This window comes from Cherax quadricarinatus, chromosome 82 (genome assembly GCF_038502225.1).
Source record: "Cherax quadricarinatus isolate ZL_2023a chromosome 82, ASM3850222v1, whole genome shotgun sequence".
NCBI classification, from domain to species: Eukaryota; Metazoa; Arthropoda; class Malacostraca; order Decapoda; family Parastacidae; genus Cherax; species Cherax quadricarinatus.
Window position 1 is genome coordinate 19,878,358 of NC_091373.1, and position 13,410 is coordinate 19,891,767.

The window sequence follows — 13,410 nt, forward strand, 5'->3', positions numbered from 1 at the left end:
TGGAGTGAATGTTGAGCCGGAGTGGAGTGAATGTTGAGCCGGAGTGGAGTGAATGTTGAGCCGGAGTGGAGTGAATGTTGAGCCGGAGTGGAGTGAATGTTGAGCCGGAGTGGAGTGAATGTTGAGCCGGGGTGGAGCGAATGTTGAGCCGGAGTGGAGTGAATGTTGAGCCGGGGTGGGTGAATGTTGAGCCGGGGTGGTGTGAATGTTGAGCCGGAGTGGAGTGAATGTTGAGCCGGGGTGGAGTGAATGTTGAGCCGGGGTGGGTGAATGTTGAGCCGGAGTGGAGTGAATGTTGAGCCGGGGTGGAGTGAATGTTGAGCCGGGGTGGAGTGAATCTTGAGCCGGGGTGGAGTGAATGTTGAGCCGGAGTGGGTGAATGTTGAGCCGGAGTGGAGTGAATGTTGAGCCGGAGTGGGTGAATGTTGAGCCGGGGTGGAGTGAATGTTGAGCCAGAGTGGGTGAATGTTGAGCCGGAGTGGAGTGAATGTTGAGCCGGGATGGAGTGAATGTTGAGCCGGGGTGGAGTGAATGTTGAGCCGGGGTGGAGTGAATGTTGAGCCGGGGTGGAGTGAATGTTGAGCCGGAGTGGGTGAATGTTGAGCTGGGGTGGAGTGAATGTTGAGCCGGAGTGAGTGAATGTTGAGCCGGAGTGGGTGAATGTTGAGCCGGGGTGGAGTGAATGTTGAGCCGGAGTGAGTGAATGTTGAGCCGGAGTGGGTGAATGTTGAACCGGGGTGGAGTGAATGTTGAGCCGGGGTGGAGTGAATGTTGAGCCGGAGTGGAGTGAATGTTGAGCCGGAGTGAGTGAATGTTGAGCCGGAGTGGGTGAATGTTGAACCGGGGTGGAGTGAATGTTGAGCCGGAGTGGGTGAATGTTGAGCCGGGGTAGAGTGAATGTTGAGCCGGAGTGAGTGAATGTTGAGCCGGAGTGGAGTGAATGTTGAGCCGGAGTGGAGTGAATGTTGAGCCGGAGTGAGTGAATGTTGAGCCGGAGTGGGTGAATGTTGAACCGGGGTGGAGTGAATGTTGAGCCGGAGTGGGTGAATGTTGAGCCGGAGTGAGTGAATGTTGAGCCGGAGTGGGTGAATGTTGAACCGGGGTGGAGTGAATGTTGAGCCGGAGTGAGTGAATGTTGAGCCGGAGTGGGTGAATGTTGAACCAGGGTGGAGTGAATGTTGAGCCGGAGTGGAGTGAATGTTGAACCGGAGTGAGTGAATGTTGAGCCGGAGTGGGTGAATGTTGAACCGGGGTGGAGTGAATGTTGAGCCGGAGTGAGTGAATGTTGAGCCGGAGTGGGTGAATGTTGAGCCGGAGTGAGTGAATGTTGAGCCGGAGTGGGTGAATGTTGAACCGGAGTGAGTGAATGTTGAGCCGGGGTGGGTGAATGTTGAGCCGGGGTGGGTGAATGTTGAGCCGGAGTGGAGTGAATGTTGAGCCGGGGTGGAGTGAATGTTGAGCCGGAGTGGAGTGAATGTTGAGCCGGGGTGGGTGAATGTTGAGCCGGAGTGGAGTGAATGTTGAGCCGGGGTGGAGTGAATGTTGAGCCGGAGTGGAGTGAATGTTGAGCCGGGGTGGGTGAATGTTGAGCCGGAGTGGAGTGAATGTTGAGCCGGGGTGGAGTGAATGTTGAGCAGGAGTGGAGTGAATGTTGAGCCGGGGTGGAGTGAATGTTGAGCCGGGGTGGAGTGAATGTTGAGCCGGAGTGGAGTGAATGTTGAGCCGGAGTGGAGTGAATGTTGAGCCTGGGTGGAGTGAATGTTGAGCCGGGGTGGAGCGAATGTTGAGCCGGAGTGGAGTGAATGTTGAGCCGGGGTGGGTGAATGTTGAGCCGGGGGTGGGTGAATGTTGAGCCGGAGTGGAGTGAATGTTGAGCCGGAGTGGAGTGAATGTTGAGCCGGAGTGGAGTGAATGTTGAGCCGGAGTGGAGTGAATGTTGAGCCGGAGTGGAGTGAATGTTGAGCCGGAGTGGAGTGAATGTTGAGCCGGGGTGGAGCGAATGTTGAGCCGGAGTGGAGTGAATGTTGAGCCGGAGTGGAGTGAATGTTGAGCCGGGGTGGGTGAATGTTGAGCCGGGGTGGAGTGAATGTTGAGCCGGAGTGGAGTGAATGTTGAGCCGGGGTGGAGTGAATGTTGAGCCGGGGTGGGTGAATGTTGAGCCGGAGTGGAGTGAATGTTGAGCCGGGGTGGAGTGAATGTTGAGCCGGGGTGGAATGAATGTTGAGCCGGGGTGGAGTGAATGTTGAGCCGGAGTGGGTGAATGTTGAGCCGGAGTGGAGTGAATGTTGAGCCGGAGTGGGTGAATGTTGAGCCGGGGTGGAGTGAATGTTGAGCCGGAGTGGGTGAATGTTGAGCCGGAGTGGAGTGAATGTTGAGCCGGGATGGAGTGAATGTTGAGCCGGGGTGGTGGGATTGTTGCGCCGGGGTGGAATGAATGTTGAGCCGGGGTGGAGTGAATGTTGAGCCGGAGTGGGTGAATGTTGAGCTGGGGTGGAGTGAATGTTGAGCCGGAGTGAGTGAATGTTGAGCCGGAGTGGGTGAATGTTGAGCCGGGGTGGAGTGAATGTTGAGCCGGAGTGAGTGAATGTTGAGCCGGAGTGGGTGAATGTTGAACCGGGGTGGAGTGAATGTTGAGCCGGGGTGGAGTGAATGTTGAGCCGGAGTGGAGTGAATGTTGAGCCGGAGTGAGTGAATGTTGAGCCGGAGTGGGTGAATGTTGAACCGGGGTGGAGTGAATGTTGAGCCGGAGTGGGTGAATGTTGAGCCGGGGTGGAGTGAATGTTGAGCCAGAGTGAGTGAATGTTGAGCCGGAGTGGAGTGAATGTTGAGCCGGAGTGAGTGAATGTTGAGCCGGAGTGGGTGAATGTTGAACCGGGGTGGAGTGAATGTTGAGCCGGAGTGAGTGAATGTTGAGCCGGAGTGGAGTGAATGTTGAGCCGGAGTGGAGTGAATGTTGAGCCGGAGTGAGTGAATGTTGAGCCGGAGTAGGTGAATGTTGAACCGGGGTGGAGTGAATTTTGAGCGGGAGTGTGTGAATGTTGAGCCGGAGTGAGTGAATGTTGAGCCGGAGTGGGTGGATGTTGAACCGGGGTGGAGTGAATGTTGAGCCGGAGTGAGTGAATGTTGAGCCGGAGTGGGTGAATGTTGAACCAGGGTGGAGTGAATGTTGAGCCGGAGTGGAGTGAATGTTGAACCGGAGTGAGTGAATGTTGAGCCGGAGTGGGTGAATGTTGAACCGGGGTGGAGTGAATGTTGAGCCGGAGTGAGTGAATGTTGAGCCGGAGTGGGTGAATGTTGAGCCGGAGTGAGTGAATGTTGAGCCGGAGTGGGTGAATGTTGAACCTGGGTGGAGTGAATGTTGAGCCGGAGTGAGTGAATGTTGAGCCGGGGTGGAGTGAATGTTGAGCCGGAGTGAGTGAATGTTGAGCCGGGGTGGAGTGAATTTTGAGCCGGAGTGGAGTGAATGTTGAGCCGGAGTGAGTGAATGTTGAGCCGGAGTGAGTGAATGTTGAGCCGGGTGGAGTGAATGTTGAGCCGGAGTGAGTGAATGTTGAGCCGGAGTGGGTGAATGTTGAGCCGGAGTGAGTGAATGTTGAGCCGGAGTGAGTGAATGTTGAGCCGGGGTGGAGTGAATGTTGAGCCGGAGTGGGTGAATGTTGAACCGGGGTGGAGTGAATGTTGAGCCGGAGTGAGTGAATGTTGAGCCGGAGTGGGTGAATGTTGAGCCGGAGTGAGTGAATGTTGAGCCGGAGTGGGTGAATGTTGAACCGGGGTGGAGTGAATGTTGAGCAGGAGTGAGTGAATGTTGAGCCGGGGTGGAGTGAATGTTGAGCCGGAGTGAGTGAATGTTGAGCCGGAGTGAGTGAATGTTGAGCCGGAGTGAGTGAATGTTGAGCCGGGTGGAGTGAATGTTGAGCCGGAGTGGAATGAATGTTGAGCCGGAGTGAGTGAATGTTGAGCCGGGTGGAGTGACTGTTGAGCCGGGGTGGAGTGAATGTTGAGCCGGAGTGAGTGAATGTTGAGCCGGGGTGGAGTGAATGTTGAGCCGGAGTGAGTGAATGTTGAGCCGGGTGGAGTGAATGTTGAGCCGGAGTGAGTGAATGTTGAGCCGGGGTGGGTGAATGTTGAGCCGGAGTGGGTGAATGTTGAGCCGGAGTGGAGTGAATGTTGAGCCGGGGTGGAGTGAATGTTGAGCCGGGGTGGAGTGAATGTTGAGCCGGAGTGGAGTGAATGTTGAGCCGGAGTGGAGTGAATGTTGAGCCGGGGTGGAGTGAATTTTGAGCCGGATTGGAGTGAATGTTGAGCCGGAGTGGAGTGAATGTTGAGCCGGAGTGGAGTGAATGTTGAACCGGGGTGGAGTGAATGTTGAGCCGGGGTGGAGTGAATGTTGAGCCGGAGTGGAGTGAATGTTGAGCCGGGGTGGAGTGAATGTTGAGCCGGGGTGGAGTGAATGTTGAGCCGGAGTGGAGTGAATGTTGAGCCGGGGTGGGTGAATGTTGAGCCGGGGTGGGTGAATGTTGAGCCGGAGTGGAGTGAATGTTGAGCCGGGGTGGAGTGAATGTTGAGCCGGAGTGGAGTGAATGTTGAGTCGGGGTGGGTGAATGTTGAGCCGGAGTGGAGTGAATGTTGAGCCGGGGTGGAGTGAATGTTGAGCAGGAGTGGAGTTAATGTTGAGCCGGGGTGGAGTGAATGTTGAGCCGGGGTGGAGTGAATGTTGAGCCGGAGTGGAGTGAATGTTGAGCCGGAGTGGAGTGAATGTTGAGCCTGGGTGGAGTGAATGTTGAGCCGGGGTGGAGCGAATGTTGAGCCGGAGTGGAGTGAATGTTGAGCCGGGGTGGGTGAATGTTGAGCCGGGGTGGGTGAATGTTGAGCCGGAGTGGAGTGAATGTTGAGCCGGAGTGGAGTGAATGTTGAGCCGGAGTGGAGTGAATGTTGAGCCGGAGTGGAGTGAATGTTGAGCCGGAGTGGAGTGAATGTTGAGCCGGAGTGGAGTGAATGTTGAGCCGGGGTGGAGCGAATGTTGAGCCGGAGTGGAGTGAATGTTGAGCCGGAGTGGAGTGAATGTTGAGCCGGGGTGGGTGAATGTTGAGCCGGGGTGGAGTGAATGTTGAGCCGGAGTGGAGTGAATGTTGAGCCGGGGTGGAGTGAATGTTGAGCCGGGGTGGGTGAATGTTGAGCCGGAGTGGAGTGAATGTTGAGCCGGGGTGGAGTGAATGTTGAGCCGGGGTGGAGTGAATGTTGAGCCGGGATGGAGTGAATGTTGAGCCGGAGTGGGTGAATGTTGAACCGGAGTGGAGTGAATGTTGAGCCGGAGTGGGTGAATGTTTAGCCGGGGTGGAGTGAATGTTGAGCCGGAGTGGGTGAATGTTGAGCCGGAGTGGAGTGAATGTTGAGCCGGGGTGGAGTGAATGTTGAGCCGGGGTGGAGTGAATGTTGAGCCGGGGTGGAGTGAATGTTGAGCCGGGGTGGAGTGAATGTTGAGCCGGAGTGGGTGAATGTTGAGCCGGGGTGGAGTGAATGTTGAGCCGGAGTGAGTGAATGTTGAGCCGGAGTGGGTGAATGTTGAACCGGGGTGGAGTGAATGTTGAGCCGGGGTGGAGTGAATGTTGAGCCGGAGTGGAGTGAATGTTGAGCCGGAGTGAGTGAATGTTGAGCCGGAGTGGGTGAATGTTGAACTGGGGTGGAGTGAATGTTGAGCCGGAGTGGGTGAATGTTGAGCCGGGATGGAGTGAATGTTGAGGCGGAGTGGGTGAATGTTGAGCCGGAGTGAGTGAATGTTGAGCCGGAGTGGAGTGAATGTTGAGCCGGAGTGAGTGAATGTTGAGCCGGAGTGGGTGAATGTTGAACCGGGGTGGAGTGAATGTTGAGCCAGAGTGGGTGAATGTTGAGCCGGAGTGAGTGAATGTTGAGCCGGAGTGGGTGAATGTTGAACCGGGGTGGAGTGAATGTTGAGCCGGAGTGAGTGAATGTTGAGCCGGAGTGGGTGAATGTTGAACCGGGGTGGAGTGAATGTTGAGCCGGAGTGGAGTGAATGTTGAACCGGAGTGAGTGAATGTTGAGCCGGAGTGGGTGAATGTTGAACCGGGGTGGAGTGAATGTTGAGCCGGAGTGAGTGAATGTTGAGCCGGAGTGGGTGAATGTTGAGCCGGAGTGAGTGAATGTTGAGCCGGAGTGGGTGAATGTTGAACCGGGGTGGAGTGAATGTTGAGCCGGAGTGAGTGAATGTTGAGCCGGGGTGGAGTGAATGTTGAGCCGGAGTGAGTGAATGTTGAGCCGGGGTGGAGTGAATGTTGAGCCGGAGTGAGTGAATGTTGAGCCAGAGTGAGTGAATGTTGAGCCGGAGTGAGTGAATGTTGAGCCGGGTGGAGTGAATGTTGAGCCGGAGTGAGTGAATGTTGAGCCGGAGTGGGTGAATGTTGATCCGGAGTGAGTGAATGTTGAGCCGGAGTGAGTGAATGTTGAGCCGGGGTGGAGTGAATGTTGAGCCGGAGTGGGTGAATGTTGAACCGGGGTGGAGTGAATGTTGAGCCGGGGTGGAGTGAATGTTGAGCCGGAGTGAGTGAATGTTGAGCCGGGGTGGAGTGAATGTTGAGCCGGAGTGAGTGAATGTTGAGCCGGGTGGAGTGAATGTTGAGCCGGGGTGGAGTGAATGTTGAGCCGGAGTGGGTGAATGTTGAACCGGGGTGGAGTGAATGTTGAGCCGGGGTGGAGTGAATGTTGAGCCGGAGTGAGTGAATGTTGAGCCGGGGTGGAGTGAATGTTGAGCCGGAGTGAGTGAATGTTGAGCCGGGTGGAGTGAATGTTGAGCCGGGGTGGAGTGAATGTTGAGCCGGAGTGAGTGAATGTTGAGCCGGGGTGGAGTGAATGTTGAGCCGGAGTGAGTGAATGTTGAGCCGGGGTGGAGTGAATGTTGAGCCGGAGTGGAGTGAATGTTGAGCCGGAGTGAGTGAATGTTGAGCCGGAGTGGGTGAATGTTGAACCGGGGTGGAGTGAATGTTGAGCCAGAGTGGGTGAATGTTGAGCCGGAGTGAGTGAATGTTGAGCCGGAGTGGGTGAATGTTGAACCGGGGTGGAGTGAATGTTGAGCCGGAGTGAGTGAATGTTGAGCCGGAGTGGGTGAATGTTGAACCGGGGTGGAGTGAATGTTGAGCCGGAGTGGAGTGAATGTTGAACCGGAGTGAGTGAATGTTGAGCCGGAGTGGGTGAATGTTGAACCGGGGTGGAGTGAATGTTGAGCCGGAGTGAGTGAATGTTGAGCCGGAGTGGGTGAATGTTGAGCCGGAGTGAGTGAATGTTGAGCCGGAGTGGGTGAATGTTGAACCGGGGTGGAGTGAATGTTGAGCCGGAGTGAGTGAATGTTGAGCCGGGGTGGAGTGAATGTTGAGCCGGAGTGAGTGAATGTTGAGCCGGGGTGGAGTGAATGTTGAGCCGGAGTGAGTGAATGTTGAGCCAGAGTGAGTGAATGTTGAGCCGGAGTGAGTGAATGTTGAGCCGGGTGGAGTGAATGTTGAGCCGGAGTGAGTGAATGTTGAGCCGGAGTGGGTGAATGTTGAGCCGGAGTGAGTGAATGTTGAGCCGGAGTGAGTGAATGTTGAGCCGCGGTGGAGTGAATGTTGAGCCGGAGTGGGTGAATGTTGAACCGGGGTGGAGTGAATGTTGAGCCGGGGTGGAGTGAATGTTGAGCCGGAGTGAGTGAATGTTGAGCCGGGGTGGAGTGAATGTTGAGCCGGAGTGAGTGAATGTTGAGCCGGGTGGAGTGAATGTTGAGCCGGGGTGGAGTGAATGTTGAGCCGGAGTGAGTGAATGTTGAGCCGGGGTGGAGTGAATGTTGAGCCGGAGTGAGTGAATGTTGAGCCGGAGTGAGTGAATGTTGAGCCGGGGTGGAGTGAATGTTGAGCCGGAGTGGGTGAATGTTGAACTGGGGTGGAGTGAATGTTGAGCCGGGGTGGAGTGAATGTTGAGCCGGAGTGAGTGAATGTTGAGCCGGGGTGGAGTGAATGTTGAGCCGGAGTGAGTGAATGTTGAGCCGGGGTGGGTGAATGTTGAGCCGAGGTGGAGTGAATGTTGAGTTGAATGATTTACAAATTATTACAAAACTTTGGTTATTTACCCAGAAATTAAACAATAAACTCTGCTAACTTCCTCATAAATGAATTAGAATATTTATCAGTTAACATCTATCTTAATTTATGACAAAAAGAAATTTGCTGCCGGCCTAAGTAATTTACCTGGACCTGGAGTTTACCTGGAGAGAGTTCCGGGGTCAACGCCCCTGCGGCCCGGTCTGTGATCAGGCCTCATGGTGGATCAGGGCCTGGTCAACCAAGCTGTTACTTCTGGTTGCACGCAATCCAACGTACGAGCCACAGAACGGCTGGTCAGGTACCGACTTTAGGTGCTTGTCCAGTACCTGCTTGAAGATAGCCAGGGGTCTATTGGTAATCCCCCTTATGTGTGCTGGGAGGCAGTTGAACAGTCTTGGGCCCCTGACACTTATTGTGTTGTCTCTTAACGTACTAGTGACACCCCTGCTTTTCATTGGGGGGATGTTGCATCGTCTGCCGAGTCTTTTGCTTTTCGTGTGCAAGTTTGGTACTAATCCCTCTAGGATTTTCCAGGTGTATGTAATCATGTATCTCTCCCGCCTGCATTCCAGGGAGTACAGGTTCAGGAACTTCAAGCGCTCCCAGTAATTGAGATGTTTTATCTCAGTTATGCGTGCCGTGAAGGTTCTCTGTACACTTTCTAGGTCAGCAATTTCACCTACCTTGAAAAGTGCTGTTAATGTGTAGCAATATTCCAGCCTAGATAGAACAAGCGTCCAAAAGAGTGTCATCATGGGCTTGGCATCCCTAGTTTTGAAGGTTCTCAGCATCCACCCTGTCATTTTTCTAGCAGATGCGATTGATACAATGTTATGGTCCTTGAAGGTGAGATCCTCTGGCATGATCACTCCCAGGTCTTTGACGTTAGTTTTTCGCTCTATTGTGTGGCTGGAATTTGTTTTATACTCTGATGAAGTTTTAATTTCCTCATGTTTACCATATCGGAGTAATTGAAATTTCTCATCGTTGAACTTCATATTGTTTTCTGCAGTCCATTGAAAGATTTGGTTGATGTCCGCCTGGAGCCTTGCAGTGTCTGCAATGGAAGACACTGTCATGCAGATTCGGGTGTCATCTGCAAAGGAAGACACGGTGCTGTGGCTGACATCATTGTCTATGTCAGATATGAGGATGAGAAACAAGATGGGAGCGAGTACTGTGCCTTGTGGAACAGAGCTTTTCACCGTAGCCGCCTCAGACTTTGGTAGATCCATCTACCAACTTTTTCTGTTATTCCCTTAGCACGCATTTTGTGCTCCCTCTCCATAGGATGTTAAAAGCACGTGATAGGGGCTTCTTGCAGTTCTTGATGAACACGGAGTTCCATGAGTCTGGCCCTGGGGCAGAGTGCATGCGCATGTCATTTATCGCCTGTTCGAAGTCATTTGGCGTCAGGATAACATAAGATAGGCTTGTGTTTACCAAATTCTGTGGCTCTCTCATAAAAAAATAATTTAGATCTTCGACTCTCAGTCTGGTTAGCGGCTTGCTAAAAACTGAGTCATACTGGGACTTAAGTAGCTCACTCATTTCCTCGCTGTCATCTGTGTAGGACCCATCTTGTTTAAGTAGGGGCCCAATACTGGATGTTGTTCTCGACTTTGATTTGGCATAAGAAAAGAAATACTTTGGGTTTCTTTTGATTTCATTTATGGTTTTTAGTTCTTCCCGCGATTCCTGACTCCTATAAGATTCCTTTAGCTTTAGTTCGATGTTTGCTATTTCTCTGACCAGTGACTCTTTTAGCTGCTCTGTTATTCTTTTCCGTCGCCTGTAAAGGAAGCACCTGTCTCTTTCTATTTTACATCTACTCCTCCTTTTCTTAAAGGAATATACCTTGAGCATACATCGAGTGCCACAGAGTTAATCTGTTCTAGTCTTAAGTTAGGGTCTGTGTTGCTTAGTCTATCCTCCCAGCTTATATCATTTAGGACTTGGTTTACTTGGTCCCACTTAATGTTCTTGTTATTGAAGTTGAATTTGGTGAAGGCTCCCTCGTGACTGATCCCATTTTGTCGGTCTGGGTCTCTGCGCATACATGTCTGAACCTCGATTATGTTGTGATCCGAGTATATTGTTTTTGATATGGTGACATTTCGTATCAGATCATCGTTGTTAGTGAAGATGAGGTCCAGTGTATTCTCCAATCTAGTAGGCTCTATTATTTGCTGGTTTAAGTTGAATTTTGTGCAGAGATTTAAAAGCTCGTGTGTGTGAGAGTTCTCGTCAGAGTTTCCTCCTAGTGTTATCACTTCAACAACATTATTTGCTATATTCCTCCATTTTAGGTGCCTTCAGTTGAAATCCCCCAGTAGCAAAATGTTGGGGGCAGGAGCTGGAAGATTTTCCAGACAGTGGTCAATTTTCAACAGCTGTTCCTAGAATTGTTGGGACGGTGCATCCGGAGGCTTGTAGACTACCACAATGACTAGATTTTGGTTCACGATCTTTACTGCTAAAACTTCAACTACAACATTCGAGTCATTAAGCAGTTCTGTGCAAACAAGTGACTCTGCGATATACAGACCAACCTCCCCATCCCTTTTGCCTGTTCACTCTGTCGCATCTGTATAGGCTGTAACCCGGGATCCATATTTCGTTGTCCAAGTGATCCTTTATGTGGGTCTCTGTGAAAACTGCGAACATTGCATTTGACTCTGTAAGCAGTCCACGGATGAAAGGTATTTTATTGTTCGTTGCTGGCTTTAGACCTTGTATATTTGCAAAGAAGAATGTCATCGGATTGTTGGTACTGGTGGTACTGGGGAGACATTTTTTTCCGGCACTAATATCTGTATCTGTTGGTTTGGAGTGGAGGCCATCGACTGTGATTCCACTCCAAAAATGACTGGATTTGGTGTACGATTTCTGCCATTTCCTGCCAATTTTTTTTCCTTCCTGGCACTAAAAAATCCCTCCCTCCTAAGTGGCTGTGGCTACCCAGGTTTTCCCATGATCTGGATGTTTTGTATGGTTTTGTCCCCTTTAGATAGTGTGCCTGGCAATTTAAGTTATAGCACTGTCTTTCCTGTACTGAAGAGGGACACATTTCCGGGTGAAAAAAACTCACAGGAAGGGAGTTTGCATTTTCCTGTTGTCATATGGGCACGGCATTTTCTAGGGTGGTCAAAGTTGCACGTCCCATCTGTTTTTCTAGATATCCCATGCCTGCAGATACCAAGTGCCGAATATTTGCACAGGCTTGGTTTCCGTTTGCCTTGGATTTTTGTGACTGTATTCCCTGTTGGTGCATGTTTTTCTGTCTCATTCCTATCCTCACTAGACTAACAATGGAGCTCTCACCAGTTGTTTCTGGTAATATATCCTCACTATTACTAGTGAAGTCCCCTTGTTTGCTATCTCCTGTGGTATTACTAGTTTGTAATATTGGTTTTATCTTGTCCTTGACTACACTTGTTTCCCCACTACATCTCCCGTCTCCCTCGAGGCCACTGTTATACACTCCTCCATGCATACAGTTACTGTCTACCAGGACAGCACCTCCAGCCTCACAGTAACTGTCTACCAGGACAGCACTTCCAGCCTCACAGTAACTGTCTACCAGGACAGCACCTCCAGCCTTACAGTTCCTGGCTACCTGGCCAACACCTCCAGTCATACAGTTACCGTCAGCCAGGACAGCATCCGCACCAAGGGCGATAGTACCATCCAGCCCAGACTTTGTTTTTCCCATCTGTTATAGAAAGCTTCCAGGTTTTCTATGAAGGCTGCTTTGATGTTATCCTCTTTTAATACCAATGTGATTTTAGTCCAGAGATTGATCTCATTTGGGCGTGAGCCCAATTTCCACAAAGGCTGCATATAACCCATGTGGAAGCCCACTTGTTTATGTGGCTGCAGACTACACAGGATTTCATAATGTGATTTTGATGGTTGATTTACTGTAATTCTACTAATAACCTCTTGAATATTCTACTAATAACCTCTTGAATATTCTACTAATAACCTCCTTAAAGTGAAGATCTGGCTATTTGTATTTCTATTTCTAACTGTACTTGTATATTTGGACAAGCTTACCGCTCTAAGTTACTGCTTTATAGTTATTGTTTGTGTGTTTGATAAGGGCGCCTAAAACCCCATCTGTTTATAGTCCGTTTATAGTCCGTTTTACAGTCCAGCGAATCCGTTTGAAACTGGTCAAGGGTTTGTAACCAGTCGGATCTGATCAGTGGATCACTTATTAAAACATATCTGGTCGGTGATTTGGGCTAACACATACAGGAACTACTGGAAATTATTTAACTGAGTAATATGGGATTAGATTAATACAAAAGTATAACTTGAGTGTTGGAGAACCGGTGATTGCTGGCAGCTCCTACAATAACTACAGGTTATATGAATTTCCACTGTATACGTCTAGTATTTCAAAAATGAAGAAAAAACTAATGATGGTCATTCCACCCCACGAAGTACCATTATATTACTGGTTATTAGCTACAACAACACTGTGGAAGGATTGTGGTTGATAACTGGTCTTATTGTTGTAAACCTTAACTGATATCGTATTTTCACAAAACTGTACACTTTTCGTATTTCCTCATGATTTTGCAACTTATTGTAATTTAAAAAGAAAAAAAATTCCCCACTGATATCACTAGATTATAAGCGAGGTACACTAGCAGGCCAGGAAGATTATTAAAACAGCTGACCTGTGTGGTAGGTACTGGCGACTGCTGACACCTGCCTCTTTAAGCCTATAACTTCAGTTACAATTACACCTGTTTTAAATGACACTTTAGCATTTATTATCTATATACTAGGGTGCCACTGTGGTATACACTATAACACTATGCATACTAGGGTGCCACTGTGGTATACACTATAACACTGTGTATACACAGTATTATCAGGGAGACTCTTTCCTCGGACAAAGAAAAAAGTTCTACTATTATTTTTTACACTAGGCCTATAGTTCCCCTCTGGCAGTATACTCTGCTAGGTATTGCACACTAATTCTCCTTTTTTAACTCAGCATATACTATTTTCACCCCAAGATTGGTTCCAAACGCTAGAGGGATGTATCGTATAGGATCGCTAGCACAGTTTAAAGTTCTAGCACGTAAGAGAGACCGTGAAAACACGAGAAAACACAGAGCACAACGAGGCACGCCTGCTGTCCGTTTCGGATTTTATCACATTACAATCCAAGCAATTTTAAATTTATTAGATATTCTCTAAGCCATTTCCATAATTTATTAGAAGTAATAATCTGTAAGTCACAACACATTTTGATAAAAAAAAAATCCTTAGATTGATAAAAGCTGTTTGGATTATTTGGCTGGAA

General features: G+C 50.0%; 1 protein-coding gene across 1 annotated transcript in view; it reads right to left on the reverse strand.

Annotated features, from left to right (window-relative positions):
• The window catches only part of Dhc1 (Dynein heavy chain 1), a 313,825-nt gene that overhangs the window by 87,586 nt on the left and 212,829 nt on the right, over positions 1-13,410 (reverse strand). The window lies entirely within an intron of this gene.